Source organism: Struthio camelus, chromosome Z (genome assembly GCF_040807025.1).
Source record: "Struthio camelus isolate bStrCam1 chromosome Z, bStrCam1.hap1, whole genome shotgun sequence".
NCBI lineage: Eukaryota > Metazoa > Chordata > Aves > Struthioniformes > Struthionidae > Struthio > Struthio camelus.
Window position 1 is genome coordinate 15,932,704 of NC_090982.1, and position 22,882 is coordinate 15,955,585.

General features: G+C 43.4%; 1 protein-coding gene across 4 annotated transcripts in view; it reads right to left on the reverse strand.

Annotated features, from left to right (window-relative positions):
* PLPPR1 (phospholipid phosphatase related 1) overlaps nt 1-21,903 on the reverse strand; it is a 136,453-nt gene extending 114,550 nt beyond the window's left edge. The window contains exon 1 of one of the 4 annotated variants that reach the window (XM_068928372.1): nt 21,603-21,903. The gene's annotated coding sequence lies outside the window, so the exon portion shown is untranslated. Of the gene's footprint in view, nt 1-992; nt 1,083-21,294; nt 21,368-21,602 lie in introns of those variants that run through there. The other 3 variants (XM_068928373.1, XM_009683213.2, XM_068928374.1) reach the window with 3 other exon arrangements.
* Nucleotides 21,904-22,882: the final 979 nt, after the last annotated feature.

Sequence of the window (22,882 nt, forward strand, 5' to 3'; positions counted from 1 at the left end):
TAATTACCATGCAGGGATTTCAAATCTCTTTTCTACTTCAGTCATTATTGTGATGTCTGAGCACTTGATTCAGTCTTCCCTTATGAATGGTTAACAATCAGCTAGTATCATATGTCAGGGACAATGCTTCTCTGTAGAACACTTTCTAAAGCACTCAGCTTAAACGCAAACCCTTCATCTGCTGGCATCAGTAAAAATGTTGCCTTCAGTTGCAATGTGAGGAAGGTTAGGCCAAGCCTGAATGCTTTGGAAAACCTTGCCCATAAAGCTCCAGCCCATGCTCAAGGGACATCTCTGTGCATAGCAACACAAACCCCAAAGCTTTCTTTGCCACTGTGTTGCTCACACGACAGAATGCCTCCAATGCAAGAGGCAGGTGCCCCCATGTTCTTGCAGCAGTGAGCCCGCAACAAACATTTCCACATAGATTCCAGTTCTCATCCTTTCACATGAAAAAGCTGGCTTTAAACACACTCGGTTTAGAGAGTCTTTCAGATATGCTGATATTTGAATAAAAGATAAGGAATTCTTCTTCATCTGTCACTCTGTTACTATTGCAAACATAAACCAGAAACTGGTTAAGGATAAAAATGGAATAAGAAGCATTTGAGTCCTCAGTCTTCAGCTACAGATCAGGCTGGCCCCAGATCATTTGGGATGTGTTTATGAGGACATCACATCAGAGGTCTTCATGTACTGCAGGTACACTCATTACGTCTGGGTTATAAGGCCCGGCCTCTTATGAACTGAAGTAGAAGGTAAGGACAGGAGTTGGATCTGCATCACACTCAAGCTCCAGGCCTGAGTATGCAAAACATCAGAAAACAAAACCACCCCCCCAAAATGCAAGCACATTCAACCAGTATCTCCACAGAGCACTAGGAGATCACAGCATCTAAGCGGAGAATTCACCCAAGTAATGAGCACAGCAACTCTATAATGATCACGTTGATCCCCCTGCCCTTCCTAGACAGTGCTCGTCTCCTCCTTACCTGCGAACCAGGAGGGAGGAAACCGCAGCCTCCGACGCAAGGCCAAAGGTGTCCAATTATTGCTCCTTCTGCTGTGCCATTGCATGATCACTGTAAAAAAAACATGCTTCTATCTAATCGGTGGATTTGCACACAAGGTGCTCTTCCTACCCGAGATCCCAGCTAGGAACACAGAAAGCTCCTTCGCCCATACGTCCAGCAATTTACAAGCTGTCTGCCTCTTCTGCTGCTGGAAACGTGAGCTGTTGCTCATCTCATGCTTGCATCCCCCTAATAGCAAGAGAATATAAACATCTTGTGAGCAGGAAGCGCTTGCTTCCCCCAAAGGGTTAAAGCTCTCCGCTGACAGCATTCCTCCCCAGTCCACAACAAGAATATTCTTTGAGTAGGGAGAGAACATTAAGCCTGCATCCTCATTAGTATTTCTTAACACAGAGCAAAAGGTTTCCCGCAGAACCTTTTAGCTGTGATTAATGCTCCGAAGACGTCGGCAGGCAAAGCCCAGCTGGGCAAAAAAGCATAAAACATTTTTCATGGATGTCACCTCCAATTCTAAAGATAAATTTGCTTCAGCTATCTCCCCGCTCATGCGGATCCCTGTCTAGTGAATTTACACCTAGTAACAATATGCCTGCTTTTCTCTTCTGAGCTAAGTACATAGAAATCACATCCAACTCAGGAAGTCCTTGAAATGAAAGTGGTTGGAGGTAAAAGGAAATGATAAAGAAGTACTGTATATGCTACTTTTCAAGGCAACGTGGTACTCTTTCTTGGAGAAGGAGCCTAGATGCCTTGTTGTATTACATGGCTGATGTCTGGCTAAAAACCTTGAACCACCAAAGAGAAAATGAGTACAGCTCCAGAAGAAAATTGTTTTTCAGATGGTCAGATTTTTAACAGTAGAGCGCTTTCAAAAGAAAGCAAAGCACTTCTTTTCCAAAAGCCATTATACAAAAAATATTTTCCTACCAAAAAAAGCCTACTTTGTACTTTTGAACAGTCCTAGAATATTCATCAGGGTTCATTAAAAAAATTAAACTTGCACTTAGCTTTCTCACATTAACAGCAGGGTAGGTAAGTTTTGCCTATGTGCTTTCTGGAAGCAGAGGACAAGAAGGAAAAATAAGACAGAGCAACAGTATCGACAGAAACAAAGTCCTCAGGAGAGCTGCCAGCAGAAGCTGTTAAGAGAGCTCTAGTCTGGCTCTTGTGCTGGTGTTGGTCACCTATTTGCTAGGAACAGAGGAAAACGAGCAGGCAGGGGAAAATCCAGCTTCTCACGCATGCTTTCAGTCTGTGCATACATCCATCACTGGCACCTGTGTTGCAACCACTTTGCAATTTCACATACCTTACAGTACTTAACAGTCTGGTTCTTTCTAAAGCCACAGCTGCTGGATCCATGGCTTATTAGAAAGGTGAAATCAAGTAAGTTTTTAAACTCACATTGCAAGGAAAAATGCTCAGAAACCCTAAAGAGCTTGGAACAGAAAGCCAAAAAGGCAACTTAGGAAAACAAAACTCCTTTCTAACTCTTTTCAAGTTCCTCGTATAATAGTTAGCAGATGCAAAACGGGCAGCTAACAAGTATACCTAGATAAATTCAATAACATTTTATTTACTACTGATAGTATGTGGAGATTTTCTCATTTCAGTTTATCCTCAGGATTCCTTGCAAGCCAAGACAGCGGCAGCAACTCAGTTTTTCAGAGACATAGCTCCCAACTGCCATCGATGGACTCAGGCATCCATGGCTGACTTACCACGGTTGGAGGCGGAGTTAGCAGTTGCGCTTCTGCTTCTAGAGTTACAGGAAAATCTTTTGACACCAACATCTCTCCTGTCTTCCCCGCAGCTAGCTTTAAGATTCCATCCCTGAGATTTCCATTTTATTCACCCAAGCCAAGCAGAGGACAAAGGCAGAGAAGGGCAGTGCAAGGAGCAGCTTTAGGCTTTACTGAACTATCTAACTGGCCTTCCCACTGGCCTTCGCTAGTCTGTCTGGACACAACTGGTACAGGAAACACAACCTGCGCTAGGCAAGTGGAAGACGTTGTGACTTTATTTTTCTGCATGTCCCAGTTTCTGTGTTGCTAAGAATATAGCCTCAGAGAATTCCTTAAATAAGGTTTTAGATAGGAAGAACAATAGAAGAAGTTAAAGAAAATAACAGCAGGGAAAAAAGTGTCCTGCTGTTTATATATATCTTTATGTTTGGTTTTGATAAATCCATGCAGGCAAGACTCACAGCGGGTGCACTGAAGACAGTGGGAGTTCACCTGTGCTAGGCATCAATAGATTAACATGACATGTTATGGACTCTTAAAAATGTAACGTATTCACCCCAAACAAAAGGCAGAACACATAATGTGGATGAAATTCAACCCTCAGAAGCAACCTTGAACCAGCCTATCTAAAACATATTTCAGCAGCAGATCTCCAGTACGGAGACTATAAAATAGCTGGACCAAAGAATAAGGCAGTTCAGTGGATCAGACGAGTTTGGTGGATGCTTACAAGGATAGAGAGGGCAAGAAGACAACGAGCAAGGTCCTGAATCTCAGAAACGAAATTCTTATTAAAACTGAGTAGAACAAATAGACTGAGTGCATACTTCCACTCTCAGGTGTCCACAGGAATGAAAGAGCCAGTGGGTGTTTTCTGAAACTGAGTCAAAGATTGGGCCCCAATAACAAATTGACATTCTATCACCTTATACCCTGTGCAAATCACTGGTCTAATTTATATCACCTAAAACGTAAGTGGACCAAACGCTTGCTTTTCTCCCTACTGCTTTTTCTTAGCATATTTTTCTAACACTAGTAGGCTTCATCTGGTGTTAAAACTTATATTTAACATTGAACGGGCACTTTTCTCTAACCTCTTGCCAGTTAGCCCTACAGACAGGTCATTCAGTTTTTAGCTGAAACCACACCATTCCTGTACGCTGCGTGCTATGGGATGTGGCTGGATGTGGAGCAGTCACTGTAAATCTGCTGGCAAGCACACTTCTCAATGACACTCAAAGGTTACATTCAGGTACAAGATTTTATTATTACTTGCATACTTACAAGTCACTGCTGCACAGCATCTCTCTGTTTAGCTCAGACAACACAACACTTGTAAAATAATTAGCCAAATGAACAACTTCATGGAATAAACCAGCTATTTAAAAACACTGATTAAAGTAAGCAGTTATCCCTTAGAGACAGAGGAGAAAGTGCACAGTAAGTAATTCAGCTCATGCCACGAGCCCTCTTCAAACTACCTTACCCCCTCCCACGAAAAAAATTACCACATCCACTTTGTTTTTCTTCACCAACCTGTGAGGCCAAGCATCGCTCCTGGGTCCTTAGGCTTGTACTCTCCACTGGTTTAAACTGGCAGCAGTCCAACGAAGCCAGGCCTTTGTTCCTTTGCCCCTTTATCGATTCACTGAAAACTTGCAGTCACGGCCAAAGACTAAAATTAGCTGCACTTCCTTTTCATCACAGATGCAGCAAACTACCTGTTTTTCTATTTGCTAGCTTGCAAAGCAATTCCAGTTATGAACGTTGCCAAAACTGAAAAAATGTTTATGTTAAACAGGCGTAACAGATTAGGTTTCAAGGGCCCAAGAGAGTCTAGTTTCTGTTGAACTGTAAGCCAAACACTGGTCTCTAACACCCAGTCCTGCCACCACTGCCAAACAAGAAAGCTGGCCAGAAATGGCCTTCTGATGACCTGCAAGTGCCCTGTACCTGATTGCCTGAACACTGATAGAGCACGCGACAAGAAGTCTCCAGACCGGTGTCTGTGTTTTTCATGTGCCCACAGACTCGAGCTTCCTCTCTGGAGACTGATTTGTGTCTCTGACAGCTTCAAAACTTCTGCCCAGATATGACCCAGCCCCGTGGGCTCCCGTTCCTACAGACACCTCCATGTCCCTGGCCGGTGTATCTAAAGCTGCTCTAGAGCTGGGGCTGCTTCAAGCACTGTTTTCAAACTAAATGTTCTCCTGCCTGACTAGTAGGGTCCAAAGACCTCACAGCTCAATGCAGCCAGCAGGGGAGCTGTGAAGGGATTTTGCAGCGGTGGCTGCTGACTGTTCCCACCTGAGACCAGGTACTGCCATGCAGCCTTTGCTTGAGGCAGCCTGTACTCAAGGCAGTATCAGCAGGTAACATCTCAGCTTGGCTCCCTCACCTCCCACGCAAATGCTCCCAGCGCTGTCCTACGTGGATATTTAGCACAGCAGAAGTGCCAGACAGAGGTCACTTGGAGAATTCAACCATCCATTTTTCATCAGGGCAGGGCAGTGCTACAGCCTGCCCCAGGAAATTTAACTTTACTGATCCTCGTGCCCAAGCTCGCTTGGCTCGACGTGGCACTGAGAGGCACTGCTTTGCAGAGGACAGTCACACAACCAGCTGCAGCTATCGCAAGCCGTCCCTGCATTAGCCCCCTGAGCTGCTTCCACTCCCATCGGCGTACCTGAGTGAGGCATGAGTAGCTCTGCAGGACGCCACAAAACCCGCCCAATAAGCAGGGTGAGTACTCAGCAATTCTCTCATTTTGAGCCTTCTGCTATTACCCTAAGCTGCTACTTCCCCTTGAGGTAGCTAGTTGGAGGCTGGGGTGAAGCTGGGTCTTTCATGAGGCTTTTGTCTGGACAGTGATCGAAGAGGAAAAGAACATAGTTATATCAGAGTCCGGGAGAGAAGCAGGAAACACTCATAAATGTCATTCCTGCTCTTTGCTGCACATCTGACATATCTGAGCACATGGAAATGAATAGAAATGGGAACTGAGAAGCTCTGTCTCCCTGAAATACCAACATTTCTGAAAAAATACTTTCACCTCTCAGTTGCTGGCTGGCTGCAACAGTATTTCTTGTGAAATGTTTTTAACAGGGTCAAAAAGCACTGCTGTTCTCCAGACAGCTCTTCACAGAGAGCACAGACAGCAATACATCACCGAAACAGTCATCGCTGGTGGCACTTTCCTATTTTGGGATCAGGGAAGCCAAAGGCACCCAGACTTTGCTTTATCTAACTCCTACAGATCACCCCACTGTGCCTCTGGTAAAATTCTTACATTTCCACAGTGTAAGTGTCTTTCTGCAGATATGTTGTGGATGTTAGCTTTGCTATGAATCTAAAAGGAGGACAATGCAAGTAAATTTGTATCGTGAACGTAGAAGGATAGAAAACGTTAGCTTTGAGGCTTCTTCAGAGGGAGTCAAAGTAAGAGGGTAGAAGGTGAAAAGGGGCAGAGCGAGGCTGCAACAAAGACAGAACAATTTTAGCGGCACAAACGAGTGAAATCCTTTTGCGAATGCAAAGGGCTACGTTCTGCTCTTCTCTATAAGCCTCCAAACAGATGACACTGCTGCCAGTGTCAGCAGAGCGTGGCCCTGGGTATCCAACTGGACTTGCGTGTGGCTATGGTTGTAGTAGGTAGATCTTGATCGGCAGCAGAAAACAACATTCACAGAGCTAAGCCTCATGAGGCTGCAGGAGAAACGCCAAAGAGCAGGAATTCAGGTACACAAAGGAAAATTTATTATATGACATAGCAGAGATGTTAAGAAAAATTGAGTGTCAAGATATTCTCCCACCTTTTATCCAAAGACCACAGGCCTTAGAAAGGAGAAGCAGTTTAACTGCTGCTAGCTAATACTTCCACTTGAATTATTTTTTCATGTGGATAACAGTAAGACAATCATATCCACTAATATAACAGCCTTATGATAGAAATGGAAATCTGCTAGTTGTGAACATAACCTTGTATTGGGGTAAATCTAGCAGAAAGAGGTGTAAAATACAGCACGTGATCAAACTTCAAGTAATTACAATTTTTTTTACTAAAAATTCAAAATGTCACTCTTTTTTCATTTTCATCACACTCAGAACGTACACTAACATATGTGGTTCAAAAATCTATGTATTAAAGAAATATTAGACTTGGTTTTTTTGTATTATGACAATGGTCATTTTCCTCTCCCCAAAACACTTGCAATCGGCTTACCTTTTCAGCAAATTCAATTAAACTATAATAGCAATAAGCGGGTATCTAAGTGGGACGAACATTTTAATTTAGTCCTTTTCATTTCTGGGCAAATCTTCCTCACACTGTGTGAACCTTTTCGGGTTACAGAAGCCTGCTACGGTCAGAGGTATATCAGCCTTACTAGGCTGATTTTCTCACCGTTACGTGCCCACTGCTCCTGTTTAAAGCATTTTAACCTTTTTCACAAGTTTCCTCCTCTACGTCTGTATCTAGCCAAAACATATCATAGTGACCTGCCTCAAAGTCCTGGTTTCTTAAAGCTCAGAAAGACTCCATTATAGCTGACCTTCACAGGTACTCTCTTCAGGATGATGCTTACTAGGTGGAGTTATTGGAAATTTTAGAGGCTCAGACACCTGATCTGCATCCTCTCTGCAGCAGATAAGCTGTGCTTCCCACCATGGATCCTGGGATCAGCATGAAGGAATGAGAGCAGTCATGTATCACGCTCAATATCCTGCCTGACAGTGGCAGCCTCCAGGTGCTCAGAGCGAGGTCGCTGTCTGCAGGGTAATAAACTTGCCTGCAGCTCCTTCCCAATCCCTAGACAGACAGGTAAACATTCACGACCTAAATGCATCAGAGTTTGCATCCTTTCCACTTCTGTCAAGCTTGTTTATATCCCCTCCATTTGCTTTCTGCCCAAATCACCAAGCAGTGAAACTCTCTGAAGAAGTCTTCCGGTGTTAAAAGCTCTTCAACGCAAGATAAAGCATTTGAGCAAGCTTTTTGTGTCAGAGAAGCTAATTTGGCTTGATTGTCTTTCAATTAGGTTCTGAGACCAAGAGACAAAGCTAGCGAAACAAAGAGCAGAAGCTGACAGGAAAAACAGATGAGTAGTCAAAACAATGAGGCACTTATATATTCAGCTTGTAGAGGGATGTCTTAATAAATGCTGTTCATTGTACGTCAACGTGTACAGCATAAATGCTTATGAACAAGAGCTGTACTGTGAAACTGTCCCCCCAAAAGCATTTGAAATCTAAGTGAAACATCCCATTTATTTATCTAGCTGTTAGCTATATTTATGCTAAGCAAGATAAATCTTCTGTTCTGGGGCATTTACAGTACCTGCATATATTGAGTCAAACCTCGATCCCACCGAATCAGTATAAGTTTTGTCATTAAATTTGAGAGAATCTAATATTTGACAAATTCTGTGAGAAACACCACAACAATAAAAGAAAGGGGAGGGGAAATCTCTCGGAGCGCAGCTTCTCCGAAGCATGAAAGAGCTGACATGAAAAGGTCTGGCATTCAATCTGAAATGTAGACACCTACACATTTCAGTTTAATTTTTGTTTCTATTTCACTGTTACTGGTGTAATAATGACCAAGATGGGAGCTGTGCCTTCATTAGAAGAATGAAGACTTTCAAAAATGAAAATGTTTAAAGTAATACAGCAATTAAAAAGAAGCTGAATACATGTATTACTCACTGCTCAACCTAAGTAAACAAGAAATGAAAAAAAAAAAAAAAAAGAGAAAAGCACAAGCATCATTCTGTTGGTTTAACTTCACCCCACTCAAACCACCCAAGGCTGTATACTGTGTAAGATTTATGCTGCCTACACAGGATTGTATTTCACCATTCACATGACACAAGTCGACCTCTACTGTAAACTTGCATAATTCCACTGGCTGCAGCAAACTAAGCTATCATCAAAGGACTGGTACTCTAAGCTGTACATTCATGTACAGGTGGAAGGAGAGGGAAAAGCAACGTATGCTTCTCTACAAGATACCTGACAAGCTGAAATGCTTTTTTAGAGGATGGTTCTGAAACAAGCCATGCACAACGTTTAAAAGGCCAGCAAAGGAAACTCCCTGACTACATGGCACAGGAGGTCAAGCTAGGCGTATGCTGCCAGTTCCTAAGTAGAGGAGAGGAGAGCTAAGAAGGCTGTAGACACACTGGTGAGAAACTGCACGGCCTTAATCCTGCTACTACAATTACTGCTGGTCTGGAGATATGAAGTTTTTCTGTATTCACCTATCCATGAGCACAGACCCCAGGACCAAGTCGGGTGACCCCGGCTTCTGCTTCACCTGGAAGGTATAAAGAAAATGGGACTGCGGTGTAGACCAAGCCTCATTCATGTAACACTTTTCAGCCTGGACTCCTGATGCTCACAGGATCACTACCATTTGCACCTTTTCAATACCTTCTTTCTCCCCCTCCACTTTATATCATATCCCCTGCCTTCTGCCCTTTCAGCCAAAGGCCTGCTATATCTACAGTAACTCACATTTGTACTACGTCAGTACACTGTGCACACGTTATGTGTGATGCACACTGCACAACTTTCAGAGTAACAGCTACACCCTCCCAGAGCCCCTGCATTTGTTTGCAGGCTGTCATTGCTTGACTGTTCAGCTATTGTTTACAGCAAACTGATAAAACAGGGCCATGAACTGCTTCTGCTATATTAAAGCACAGGGTGAGACAATTTCTGAAAATAAGCTTTTAATTCTCATTGAGTTCTCATCTTCAGTTATCACCTGAACGGGAATATTTCGGTTACCTTCCCAGCTCCATAATTCATCAGCAAGCCCTTCCAGTAGAAGAATTGTTTGAAGACTTCAAAGCTAATTGTTTTTAAAAGTACCAACCTTGAATCATTAGTGATTCGATTTAAACTACTAGTCTCTCACTGAGACTATTAAGACATAAAACAAACCCAATAATGCAGTTACTACCAAGAATGTATTATCTAATTTTTGCATGTGATCCCAATTTACTTTCCCAACCCGATGAAGCAACTCATGCAGCCTCAGCTTCCTCCTGCTGTCTGCATCATGAACAGATCAAATGAAAACTGAAAGAGACAAAAAGAGGTAAGGACTGAGATTACCGGTAAATTAAGGAAGGATAACTGGACATCCAGACAAGATCAGAGAGCTCCAGAGTCCTTCGGTACCCGAGCTGGAAACAAACCTGAAAAGGACCTGGCTCTTGCCAGCCCGGCTGTCAAAGACTGTGCTGTGGAATACATTCAAACAGACAAAAGTCAAAACAGCTGGTGTTCACAGAGTCACGCTAAACAGAAAAAAGCTTGCAGTTACAGATAAGGACATACGCTGCCTTACTTCCTGTCAAGCTGAAGGAGACGAACAAGACTGGCTTAAGCTCTGAGACCAGCTGCTCACATGTCAGACTTCAGGGCAAGAGTGCACGTTCAGGACGAAATGGCTTTGTCCTATCACAGGTGGACAGAGGAAGTTGGCAAGGGATGAAACACATGTCACGTTAACAAATACCTTGGTCTGACACCTAAGAGGTCTCAGTGTCCTGGTATCCCGTTACACCTTCTCCCTCTCCGCCCACGCAGCCCTTTCACACCAAGCAAAACCCATTTGGGTACCGGCACCACCTCTCCATCGAGGCTCCGAATGCAAAATCATGCAATGTGCTTTTCTCTCCTGTGGTTTGTCATGGGACCTGTGCTTTGCTTGGGACTCACGATATGCTCTCTCTGCTCTAATTAATATACCATTTACTGTTTGATTCATTCAATTCTCCTTCATAAAATGGTACAAATTTTATTCCTTCCTATTTCCCTTGTTGAATACTTTACAATAGAGATAACTACTTTTCTCGTCTTCTTTTTCTTATTTATTACCTGCACCATTGACTGGCTTCTGCTGAGGATCATAAGAGCTAAATGCAATTCTACAGACAGCAGTTCTTAGTATTTTGCAATGGTTATCTCTCCCCATCTTGAATAGCAAGGAAGAGGGATGGTAGGTATTTTTTAAATGACTGTTTTCTATTGTTCCTCAATACAGTAACATTTTAAAACCATTTCACATTAACTCACTGTCTGATTTTACATTAAATCAAAGTTGGCTCTCCATGAACTAGTAACATTCAGCCTGAGACCTGTTTAATGTAATTTAAAATTGAAAAGCTCTGTTGCTAGTCATCTAAACGAGGGTAAATTCCACTTCCTGGTCTAAGGAGGAATTCAGGAGTCAGACGCACACATAGTGAAAGAATAATGAAAGGTAACCTTTATTCACCAAATCATTCTGTTCTTTGGACAATTACCACTTTCAAAGTCAACCCATCTTTACAACTAGTGTCACTCGCAAGTATACTTTCCTACTGAACAAAAGGAAGCATGCAATCAAGCATCAACTGCCTTGAACTCTCTGGTGCATGAGTTTCAGATCTGTGAAGCCATTTCACTGAGTTATGTGCCCAAGAATGCCATGAATAACTTAGGATTAGATTAAGCCGTCTTTAAGGACTGTGAGATACATCCATCAGACCGAGTCCCTGACAGCAGCAGAAACAGTCTCAATAGCATAAATGAAGTTAGAGGAGGAAAACTTCTGAAGATAAATGAAGCCTTATCATTACAAAAGGATGAGTACGTTAATAATTTAGGAAAATATTGTGAAGACATCCGTTTTCAAGGAAGAAAAAAGATTTACGAATGATTTCCAGGAAGAGAAATGTTTTAGGAAGACAGGCTCGTATGTTAAACAAGCTGCACTCTGGTAAGCAAAGGATGACTGACTTATACAAAAAAAAGTCTGTCCTAAAACACTAGTCAAGTAGCTATTTTTAACATACAAAAATAAATTCTGAAAATACTAAATAAGCAAATAGTAAATTTAATCAGAAGTTTCCTTCTTGATAAGGCTGAACTGGAGTCCAACAGAAAACTTCTGTCACCAGCTACCATCATTGTCATCATTACAATATTCTCCTAAGAAAAGCTGCACATTCTCTCTCTCTGTTGGCTGTAGATCTTTCTTTGCAATGCTGCATCAGCCAGAGAGCAAAGAGAGAGGCTGTCCTAAGAGAGCACTGACACTGTGGACTTGCCTTCAAGCAAGGCATTGCGGATTGTCTTAGGGCACTGGCAGGAGTGCGGAGACCAGCAGCTCCCTCGCTTACCTTAAGTACTTCCAAAGTAAATATCTTTTAAAGCCCAGTTCAACAACGTAAGTTAAGGTAATGATGATCTATGCCACAGCACTATCCTGGACATGATTAGTGATATAGATTTCAAAGCCTTGTGCTGAAGGAATAAAATACTCAGACTTCTGTCCGGACTCCAAACTACCCGGAATGGTATTAACATCCGTCCGTAAGTTAACTTTGCCTAAGCTGAAACAGAATACAGGGCACCAATTATTTGATAATAAACAAATTCCTTTTTGTGTGAGTGCAGATGGGTGGGTGGGTGGGTTATTTCTTCTGGGTGACCACAAACAGTTTATCAGGCTCTGGGCTGAAAGAGACTAGAGGATGAGATTCTGCTAGAAACGGATTATTTGGTCCCATAAGGGCTTTGTTTATTCTTTAAGAACCACGGTGGTGTTGATTCCAAAGACATGAGCAGTAAATTGGACAGATGACTGCATACCAGCTTCAGATCATTCCACCAGTTTGGAAAATACAGACTGCCATGCCAGTAAATGCAGATCTATCAATACAGGAAAAATGTCAGGAAGCTCACTTACCAATTCTTTGATCTATATATTCCTGTTTAAAGAACAAAGCCAATGGGAACATGATAGGATCAATGCTACATACTTCTTTTTGTTATTCTAGCCAGGACCTTTTCCTACTGCTCTTGGTTTAGCCTGACATTAATCTGTCTTCACATAAATAGCTCATTCTTGACTCTCATGGTGATCAGAAATGAACACTGATATCTTGCCTAGGGAATAAGGTGTTAAACAGGTGAAAACAGAAAAGTGACTCACTCTTTCAGTTCCAGAACTGTAACCTTGTGGCAGGAGAGTCTGTCTTTGGTGTTTCCTTTTCCATAGTGGACACACATCTGCGCTTCCTGCAGAATCTCAAGTAATATTAACTAAATGGCATGCATCCTGTTCATACCACGGCCACTCTGTTGAATACCAGCTGCGCACTTTCCTTTCTCTTAAGGGAACTAGCGAACCCAAAGGAGAGAGCAGTGAGGCTAAACAACAGCTCAGGGAAGGGGCTCGGGGACATGCAACAACTCCACTATTTAAGTTGAAATATTAGCTCACGTTTAAAAAAAATTTTTTTTTGAAAGGAAACTGCACACTGTAAAAAAGATAAAATGATGGCACAAAGTATTTCATTCTATCCAAAACGATACTGCATTTTTCCATTTTAGCAATCCAAAACAATTCCTCCTCAGTTCCTTGCTCCTTTATCCTGCCTTTTATTTCAGTCATAGAACCACAAACTCACAAGAATCCCTATAAGAATGCAAATAATGAACACAAACGGGAATAAAAACAGAATTAATAGAGTCATGAGACCTTCATGGGTCCTTGATCTTTTTTTTCAATTTCAAGTACCATACCCCCTCTCTTCGTCTAGATATCAAGTCAAAAGCAGGATCTTGTCTGTCAAATTTGAGAAACTAGAATAGCAAATTGAAAAACAGAAGAACCTTCATTCTCACAAGCAGTAGACAGAGAAATCATAAAAAACTAATGCAGAAGAAATCAATCCCATCAGCTCAAAACTGTTTCACTTCATGTTTGCAATCTTAAGTCAAAACAAAACATACCCTCCAAAAATCCAGCCCACCATCAAACTTTTTCTTTTCCATGCAAAATATTTTTCCTCAATATTTAGGACCAAAACTTTTCAGTTCTGAACAATTTTTGGCAGAACTTCCTATATTTTAAAATTTTATTTTATTTTGCTATGGAAACCGCCTGTGTAAGAGAAACAAAGTAACAAACCAGCCAGTTCTAGTCAAAAATGTCCTCCCCTTTTACACAAATCATACAAGTCAATGATTGGCACACGGTCCTTGAACAGCTTCTCTCCAAAGTTATTTTCTTGTAGCACATACACTATTTTTCTTGCAGAACACCTGTGAATTAGTTATACTCCGCAACTGCCTTGCATAATGTGTTAGCTGATGCAAGTCCTATACAGTTCAGATTCAATATCCTCTAAGCGAGTTGAACTCAGTGATAGACTGTGGGTGGGCCAGGTGCTGTTTTGCTTATGTGAATTACCTTTCCCTTGGACAGGAAGGCAGGATAGATTAATGTGGCCTTACACTATCTCCACACTGTCATTACAGCTTCTGAATAAAGCTCAGGTTGATTATCTTGAGACCCCTCTTTCTCTTTCCTTTCAGTTGCCTCTGTCCTGATCTAACATAAGACATCTGAAAATTTCCCAGTTGTTTCTCAAATCCATGGGTCACTGGCTTCATGTGCAGGGCATGCATGAGAGCAGAAGCAGATGTACTGCATGTGATAACCCCACATAAACGATGGCCTCTCTCTGTTCACTGCTACAGCAGTGCTTGCAATGACTATGTACCAAAGAGTCTCTTATTTTTCGGCGGTCTCACAGTAGCAACTCAGTTGCAGTGCACAATTCACCACCTATCTCCAGTTTTCCCAATAACGCAGCCTGCTACAAAGAGCTGCCCTCTCTCTGATGCTCATCCGCACAGAGCCACTTGCCACTGCAGAGCTAGGAAATCACTTTTTGTCTGCATAAAGTGTCTGTATTTAGAGTACATAGCTCAACGTTGTAAGCAAGCAGGAGGATCTCAATGAAAGCCTCAGCATGCTGTGTATTTCTTGAATGGTATTTTACTTCCCTGGTATTTTATTTGCTGAAGGACACTGTCAAGCATGAAAGCCATTAGGGGCAGGTAAATTGTGATATATCTCCTCATGTTTCTCCAAGTAACATTCACTGTATTCTTAAGATAACAGAGATTAATTTGCCCGAGTGATGCAAGGCTGTGAAACCTTCATCAGTTTGTGGCTTACATTTGCATAGGGGAGACCCGAAATTCCCTTGACTCACCGTAATGCTAGAAACATACCATCGGAGACTTTGCCTGCCGTTAAGAAACATGCCAACTATAACCATATATTTCACAAGGTGAATTCCTTTCTACCAGCAACTCAAATCCCAAACTACACCAACTGCAAAGACGATCCACGGACAATTAGCTTTCCATACTCCGTTCCTTAAGATCTGTTCCACGTCCATCCTGCTGGTTAGAGTCAACGCTTCTTCAGCCTATTAAAGATTTTGAGCTGCCTGGCAAATCGCTGAGATCACACTAAAAAGATGTGTAAACAACTCCTGTTCAACACACATACACATATGCATGCTTTCTCTGTCTACAGCATTCCCAGCACTTTGGTAAGACTCCTCCCCATGGGGTTTCTTTACCAGAAGCACAGCAGTGCTCAGAGCAGGCTGGGGATGTGATCCTTGCAAAGAAACAAATGACACTTCAGGGCACTCTGCATCCTGTTAGGGCAAGCCCTCACAATCTTGCATTTTGCAGACTGTCCTCTCTTGCTTGGACATGCTTACTGAAGCTGGCATGGCATTTTATAAGCACGCCCAAGGCCAGCCTAACGACTAGGAAAATGTAACATAGCAGAGAATGAGTCTGTGCAGCAGGTTTGCTCTACGAGAGGCTCTACGAGATTCCTGCAAAAGATTGTGTAAACAGTTCTTCTGATTGTGTTTATCCAAATACAGTATTGCCATCAGTGCTGCATTATTCTCACAAGTTACTGAATGTGTTTCACTGGTATAATAAGCAAGCTTCCAGCACAAAGGAGCATGATTTACGTGCTGAAGGGAAGAAAAGACACACACTTAACAATGTCTCTTCACCCTTCCACTAGTCTTCTTTCTCCTCTTGAATGGTTCTCACGGGATTCTCCCTAAATCCCAGCTGTGCTTTATGAAATCATATTTACCAAGTTTCTTGTTCAATATCTTAGCCAGTTTAAAAACAAACAGCCAATGCAAACTGACTTTCTTTTCCGTTCTCGCCTTGTGAACATACCATGCGCAATGAAAGCAGTAGCAGTGCTGAAATAAGTAGAAAAATCAGTTACTGTAGAAGAGCTGCAAGCAATCACTCGGCAAATACAATAAGTTATTTTATATGTGGAAATCAAATGTACGTCATCTTGTTTTCAGTGCATTTTACAAGCGTGGGTGACAGAAGCACGCAGCAGAATATAAATGTGATACAACTGCCTTTTGCAGTATGTGTGTTTTCATCAAAGTCGGATTTTTTTCTCCTCCTCTTCTTTTGATTAATTTAAACTGATGGATGGTGAAGCAGGATTCTGAACTCACCGGTGCTTCAGCAAAACAATAAAAGGAAGTACAAGAAATATCCATCAAAACTGACATGGAAATCTCATGCTTCCATTCAAGTTACTGAACATGGCAGCTACTCCAAGAGGATGAAACCCTAAGCTTCTCTAGAAGCCCATTAAGCCTGACAAACTCCAAGCAGGTATTCAGGTCTGCTCAGGTGAAACTGTACACAGGAGACATTAGGCGTGAGATTCAGACATATTGCATGAAACTTACACAAATTTCTCTCTGAGAAGCTAAGGGGAGAATGAAGTTCACTTTTGCAATTGTGTAGAATTCAATTTTAAAATGAGTGCCTTCTTCTGAATTCATAATAGTAAACTTGGGTGTCAGTGTCTCATGGATATTTGCCATTTTAACTCCATGAATCTTACAAAGTCTCTTTGTGATCAATAATAAAAGCCATTAACTTTAAGTGTCATACATATTGCTCCTCCATGGGATACTTTCCTGAGCAAAGAATTAGCCCTCCACTCCCTGGAGTATAACAAAGAGAAAACAGACATCAAAAGAATCGGGCTACATTTTATAGGTTGTTTAAGCGACTGACCTAAAAGAGTAGAGACTGTGTGGTAATCTAACCACCTTGTCTCGTCCTGAATAAAAGTGACACCTTTAAAAAAAGAAAAGAAGAAACTTTACTCCAAACGCAAAGAATGGCCAAGTCCATAGGGTGACTTCAAACCTCTATCTTGCAAATACATTTCTGTTAGTTAGCAATGAATAACATGACTTTACATTCCTTCTGGTCATAGATCCCTAGAGGACACGTTAAATCAGTGATTAGCACATTTGTGCATGTGGATCTGCCCTGAAACCAATTGTAGTGCTGGTTAAGATATGAGAACAATGCAGCATCAAGCTTTCAGAAAAACTGATCAAAACCTCTGTCTTACCCATGTGGGCCCATTTTGTCCCCACTGCCCTGCCTGTGGCCACCTTTTCTCAATTAATTATATCCTCAGTCATATATGATGTCACATAGAGTCAGAAGGATGGCTGCTGCACGTAAGAAGTTGGGCACTGTAATAGGATACCCTAGAGATGACACCAGTAAAGATCTATATTTCTAAACATAAAACCTAGAAATCCAATAGGTTAAAGAAAGATACCTGGTAATTCAAAAGGCTGGACAGATTATGAGCTATTTGTTCATTAGAAAAAAGTCATGCAAGACAACAGAGACACAGATCAATCTAATTCGCTTTTCTCCACAGGGCTGTGTTACTGCCTACAGTACTGTTTCACGTAATAAAGTGGAACAAACACAAGCTAACAGGCCTACAACTACACTGTTCATTTAGGAAGAGGTGAGGCTGAGACACTCAGCAAAAGAGAGGTAGGACAACAGGGAGATCCATGAAGTTACTAACCGAAAGCAGGTCTAACTAGTGACAACATGAAGAGGCTGTTGTACACTGCTCTGTCAATCCACCAGGAGCATGCCACCCAAAAAAGGGGAAAACGGGTGAATGTTAACTTCCTATCTAACAACTCCACCAATGGTCCCTCAAAATAGCTAGTGATTCTCTAATCTCAATTTTTCAACCCTTGTTCACATTATCCAATAGGCACTGATAGTAACACAATTTTAAGAGAAGCATGGGATCTTGAAAATCAGCACCTGTGTAATGCAAACAACACTACTCAACTGCTATCGCAGCTAATGCTGAGCAAATTTTTTTGGAAAGCACCATTGAAGAGCAAGTTTCACACTGAAATAAAAAAACAGCAAACAATACCTAGACATGTAAGAGTAAACGATATGCAAGCAAGTTGTACCACACGTTTCACAAACTAGTAGCAAGGAATGCATTAGTTTTTATTCTTATGATCATGTCCCATCAAATATTTAGCTATTTAAGACCCCAGAGCTTTGGGTGCTCCTCAGAGAAGAAGAGGGTTTGCAGACGTGATGTTTTCACACAATCTCTTCCATCTATGACCAGACAAAAACCCCTTCACTTAGAAGCCCATAAAAGCATGAAGAGTGAAAAATCTGTGAAGAGTTCAGGTGTAAATCTACAAAACTCACAACAACACTGAGCCAGGCTATCCGAAAATATTGCATTTCCTCCAGAATTTGAAAAATCAAAGCATAGAGGATCACAGGTTAGACCCATAATGAACACCATGCATTAAATTATGGAGATCTAAGCTCCTGGCTGCCAACCAGGCTGCCAACAGGGGAAAACTTGACCTGAATCAGATTAATTTACGTGGGATTTTCACCTGGGAAAGAACAGACTAAAAACTAAGCAAAGGCTTCAAGATTTAAACTATTGGAAGTAGTGGTGCTCTCACTTCCTAAAAAACAACCACTCCAACTTCAGTCACTCAGAACTAGAAGGCACGATTGATTTCAGCAGAAACAGCAATTTCACAGAAAGAGCAAAATGAACCTTTTCCTCCACAGATTTCTAAACATGGTTTACATTTTCCACTTTTTAAAAAAAGTTAAAATATATCAGATTTTGGTAATCTGTGTCTATTTAGCTAAAATTCCATTCAAGAACTTCAAGTCCTTTACAGACAAGACACCCACTGAAAAGTTTGTCATGGGGTAACTGCAAACATTACGAGTACCTTCTGCAGGCCAGCGTTAGTGTATAAAAAATGTTGCTTGTAAGCATTAATGATATGTACCTACTTGTCACTAGAGAAATTTGCATACCTTGAGGGCCCAGTTTTATGATAAGGGACAATTCCACAATCAGGTGCCACCAAAGTGACATTATCAATAGACCCTCAGAACACAACTGCAAAAATATGTCTCCTTCATGCTGTTTTATTATCAATAGAACTATAAGAGATTTGTGGCTAGAGAAACTATTAAGAAGAAGAAAAACTGAGCACTAGAAAGTAGGTTAATCAGTACAACATACTATCTAATGAAGTAACAATTATGGAAATCTTTTCCAGTTTCACCCCCCCACCCCACACAGAAAACAACTAAGTGTATCCAAACCACTACTGTCAAACAAAGAGCGAAGGAAGAGTGAGCAGAGGAAAGAAAAAAAGGAGTCTTTCATGGTTATCAAAAGCTGCCCAAGAAAATTAAGGAGCAATATATAAAAAAAACAGATAACTATGTCACAACTGCAGATTCAAATCTCTCCTTTCTCTGCTACTGAAGTTTCTCAGTTCAAGTAAAATATGTCCAATTGCTGTAACAGACTCAGAGAACGATTCTGTAACGAAGCAGATGTTATTGCACGCCTTACTTGAGGAATTAGGATATAGTTCCCTACCTGCTCTTTCCCTCTTGTGATACCTAACTAATGCTAAAGTATGGTGTTTAGCGCTTATTGGCTTGTTTCAAGGAGTATAATAACAGCCAGCACAGTTTTGCCCAGTAAGCCAACATATTCTGGGGGGGAAAAAAAAAAAGCATATACAACACCAAAGAAGAAATGGCACAGAACGTCATGCTTTTTAAAAAAATGTGGGTTTAACATGTTTTCCAGCATCATGTTTTTTTCCACCCAGGAAGGACAGAAGCTGCCTTTGCAATATGACACATGAGAACTGTAATGAAAGTTGAAGAAGGAAGAAAATAAGTAAGTAAGGTGAGGTTGTAAAGATCAGTTGTCATAGCTCCTGGTACCTGACAGATCCTCAGGTCTAAGATCCTGATGTAAATTTGTCCTTTATCCTCCCCTGTGTCAAGCCTCCAAATTAGGTTCTCCTCCTGTACAGTACATTCAAGCTTATCTGTGGACAAATGCAGTAAAGATGCTATGGGCTTTCAGGGAGTTACCCTTTGCTATTTCTAGACATAGAAAAAAGAAAAAAAAAAAGAAAGAAATGATTTTTAAAAAGAGATGAGCCCGTAGACGACCCCTGACTAAACTTGATCTTTAAATTCAGAGGTTGAGGGCAGTCACACAGAGACGTCTCTGTGCCTCAGAAGTAACCCTTTCTAGAATAATTCCTCCAGAGACCTTCTTTCCCAATTAAAGCACAAGAGAATGTTGTATAAAAACTATAATGCTAAAAAACAAAACAAAACAAAACAAAACCACAGCCCTCATTTCTTGTGCCCAGGCACATACATAGACAGAACTCTTAGTGCAGAGCCACAAAACCCTTCTTCTCTTCACCATACCAATCTCACTTGCAGCCAGAGGGCTGTAGCCTGCAGTCTCTGCTCTGTCCCATGGGTCTTCATGCACCCACTCTCAGCATGCCAGTGAGGCTCATGTTTCCTGAAGGACCACAGTACCGTTACTCTTAACTCCGTATTCCAAAAGTACTCACCCAGAGCATCCAAGAGAACTACTGCATAACCCCAGAGGTCAGCTAGTATATCCCATCCCATTACATGCTGGCTGAAGCTTTAAATGACAACTGATGAAAAAGCCTGTTTTCTTCCCTTATTGTAGCCCCTTGGTGTTCTAGATATGCAAAGATTCAGGACTGGGGCTCTCAACGCATCCAGTGCTGATACGAACAGTACATTTAGGGAGCTTTTTACATCTGTTCTGAAGCGCCCTTCTCCTGCATGTAGTTCTTCTATAATGCACTGCTGCAGCATGCAGTTTTTTCCCAAACTACCAAACAAGCAACTCTGTAGCTCTGCAAGAGAATATGGAAGAGCAGACTTGGGAAATATAGTAACAGAAACATGGTGTCTGCCTTCATTTACAACTGTCTCTCCGTGGGCTGATGACAGCAATCCGAGTCCTGTCCCCACTCTCATGGAGAAGAAAACCCACAAATTTTGCTGCAAACGTAGTAAGACCATAGCAGCAGGCTACAACAGTAGTAAGCCGGGGAGATGGATGGGTATTTGCTTTCCATGAGACCCCGAGACAAGATACTAGCTAAGTGTCAGCCAGCGCAGCTCCATTTAGGTCAGCAAAAGAGACAGCAAAGACGGATCCCCCGCTCCCCCCTTCAGAGGGGAAGGTTTCCGCATGGAAAGGGCATGTCCGCAATGCCAAGGTGGGGGACCAGGAATAACCCCATGACCTCTTGAAAAAAGTGGGTCTTAAAAAATAAATCCCGGCAATAACGGAGCTCCACTCCGCGTGCACGCTCCCCTCCAAGTGCGTGCTACACCTCTCCCTCCATTTGCCACGCGGGGAGGAGCAAGCGCCGGCCCCACGGAGCTCACCTTACCTGTGCCAAGCACCCCGGGCTCTGCCCTCGCCGCGGTTTTGAGCGCACTTGCGGGCAGACTGAAGGTGCAGAAGGCAAACCTGTCAGCTCTCGTATTTAAACCCGTTTCGGCTCACACAAGGGGGTGAGGGGAGGGAGAAGAGGGGAAGCACGGAGGGCAACAGCCGCGTCGTCCCGGCTCCCACGGCCACGGCGCGCCCGCGGGGCCGAGCCGCCCCGCCGCCCGCGCCCCGCGGCGCCGCAGCGCTGCCGCCCGCCCGCGCCGCCCCCCACGCGCGGCTCACCCCCCCCCCCCACGCGCGGCTCACCCCGCGGCGCGGCTCCCCGGCGCCGCTACGGGCGGCCGTGTCCATGCGGGCGGGCGGGCAGCGCCTGCGAGCCGGGCATCGTGGTCCGCCCTGCCTCGGTGCGCCGGCGGAGAGGGGCGGGGGGCCGCGGATTTCGTCTTCTCCTTCTTTTTTTTTTTTTTTTTCCTTTCACTCCCTTCCCCCCCCCCCCTTTTTTAATGATGCCGGGAGAATAATTGGCGCCGCTGCTTCTCCATCACCCGCCTCTCCTCCTCTGCCTTCCCGTGCGCCGGCCCCGGGTTTCAGGACCCACCTTCCCCCCTCCCCGGCTGCGGAGCAGAGGGAGGGGAAAGGGGACGGCTGGGAGAGGAGGCGGTGGGAGGGGACGGGGAAAGACTCGCCGGTTCCCCCCCACCCCTCCCCGGGCCAGCCCGGCTCTGCCCTGCCCCCGGTGAGCCCCGGGCTGGGCGGTGTGCCTGTGCCGCCGCCGCCGCCGCCGCCTGCCCCGCGGCTCTCCCGGCTCCCCCACGCCGCAGCGGATGGGGCCGCGCAAGCCCCCGCCGGGGAAATTTCTGCCCCCTCCCCAGCCAGGACCTCCACCCCGCGCTGAAATTCGCCCGTTGCCAGCCGAAGCCTGGACGTGGTCCGGCTTTCCTCCTTCTGCTGTTCCTTCCCCCAGACCCAGCTGTTGCGGATGTATAGCTCCAGTGTTTTATCTATCACCATCGCAGTCGGTGCACCCCAGATCACCAAAAAAAAAAAAAAAAAAAAAGGCAAAGTAAAAGAGCGGAGCCAGGGAGGAAAGCAAACACACAGCAGAATGAGGTCTGAGTGACCCATAATGGTGTCAGCACCCCAAGACCCTCTCAGCAGACCCTTGCAGCCCCGAGAAAGGAGGGTGGGAATTAGGGTCCAAATCCAGGTCCCCAGCATAGGCAGCATGCCTCATGGCGCACACACAGGGCGCCAGGCAGGACTAGAGACCAAAACCCGGTGTAAATTTTTGTGGGGCTACATTAAAAATGTAGCAGCACAAGTGTGCCCAGCACTACCCACAGGACCTATTATACTGAAGCTGCCGGGCCAGTCTGAATTAATGGTACCTAACATAGCCCATTCCTTACAAACTATCACTTACAAGCTCAGTGGGGACATTCCTGTTTGTGCTTACTTTGCATTAACCTCAGGTTTGCCTCCAAGTCACAAATGTGTTATTATAAGCAAGAATGGTGGTACCACCCAACCACTTATACACGAGCCAAATTCCTAATTGTCAGGCCAAAGAAAAAATCACCCAGTAG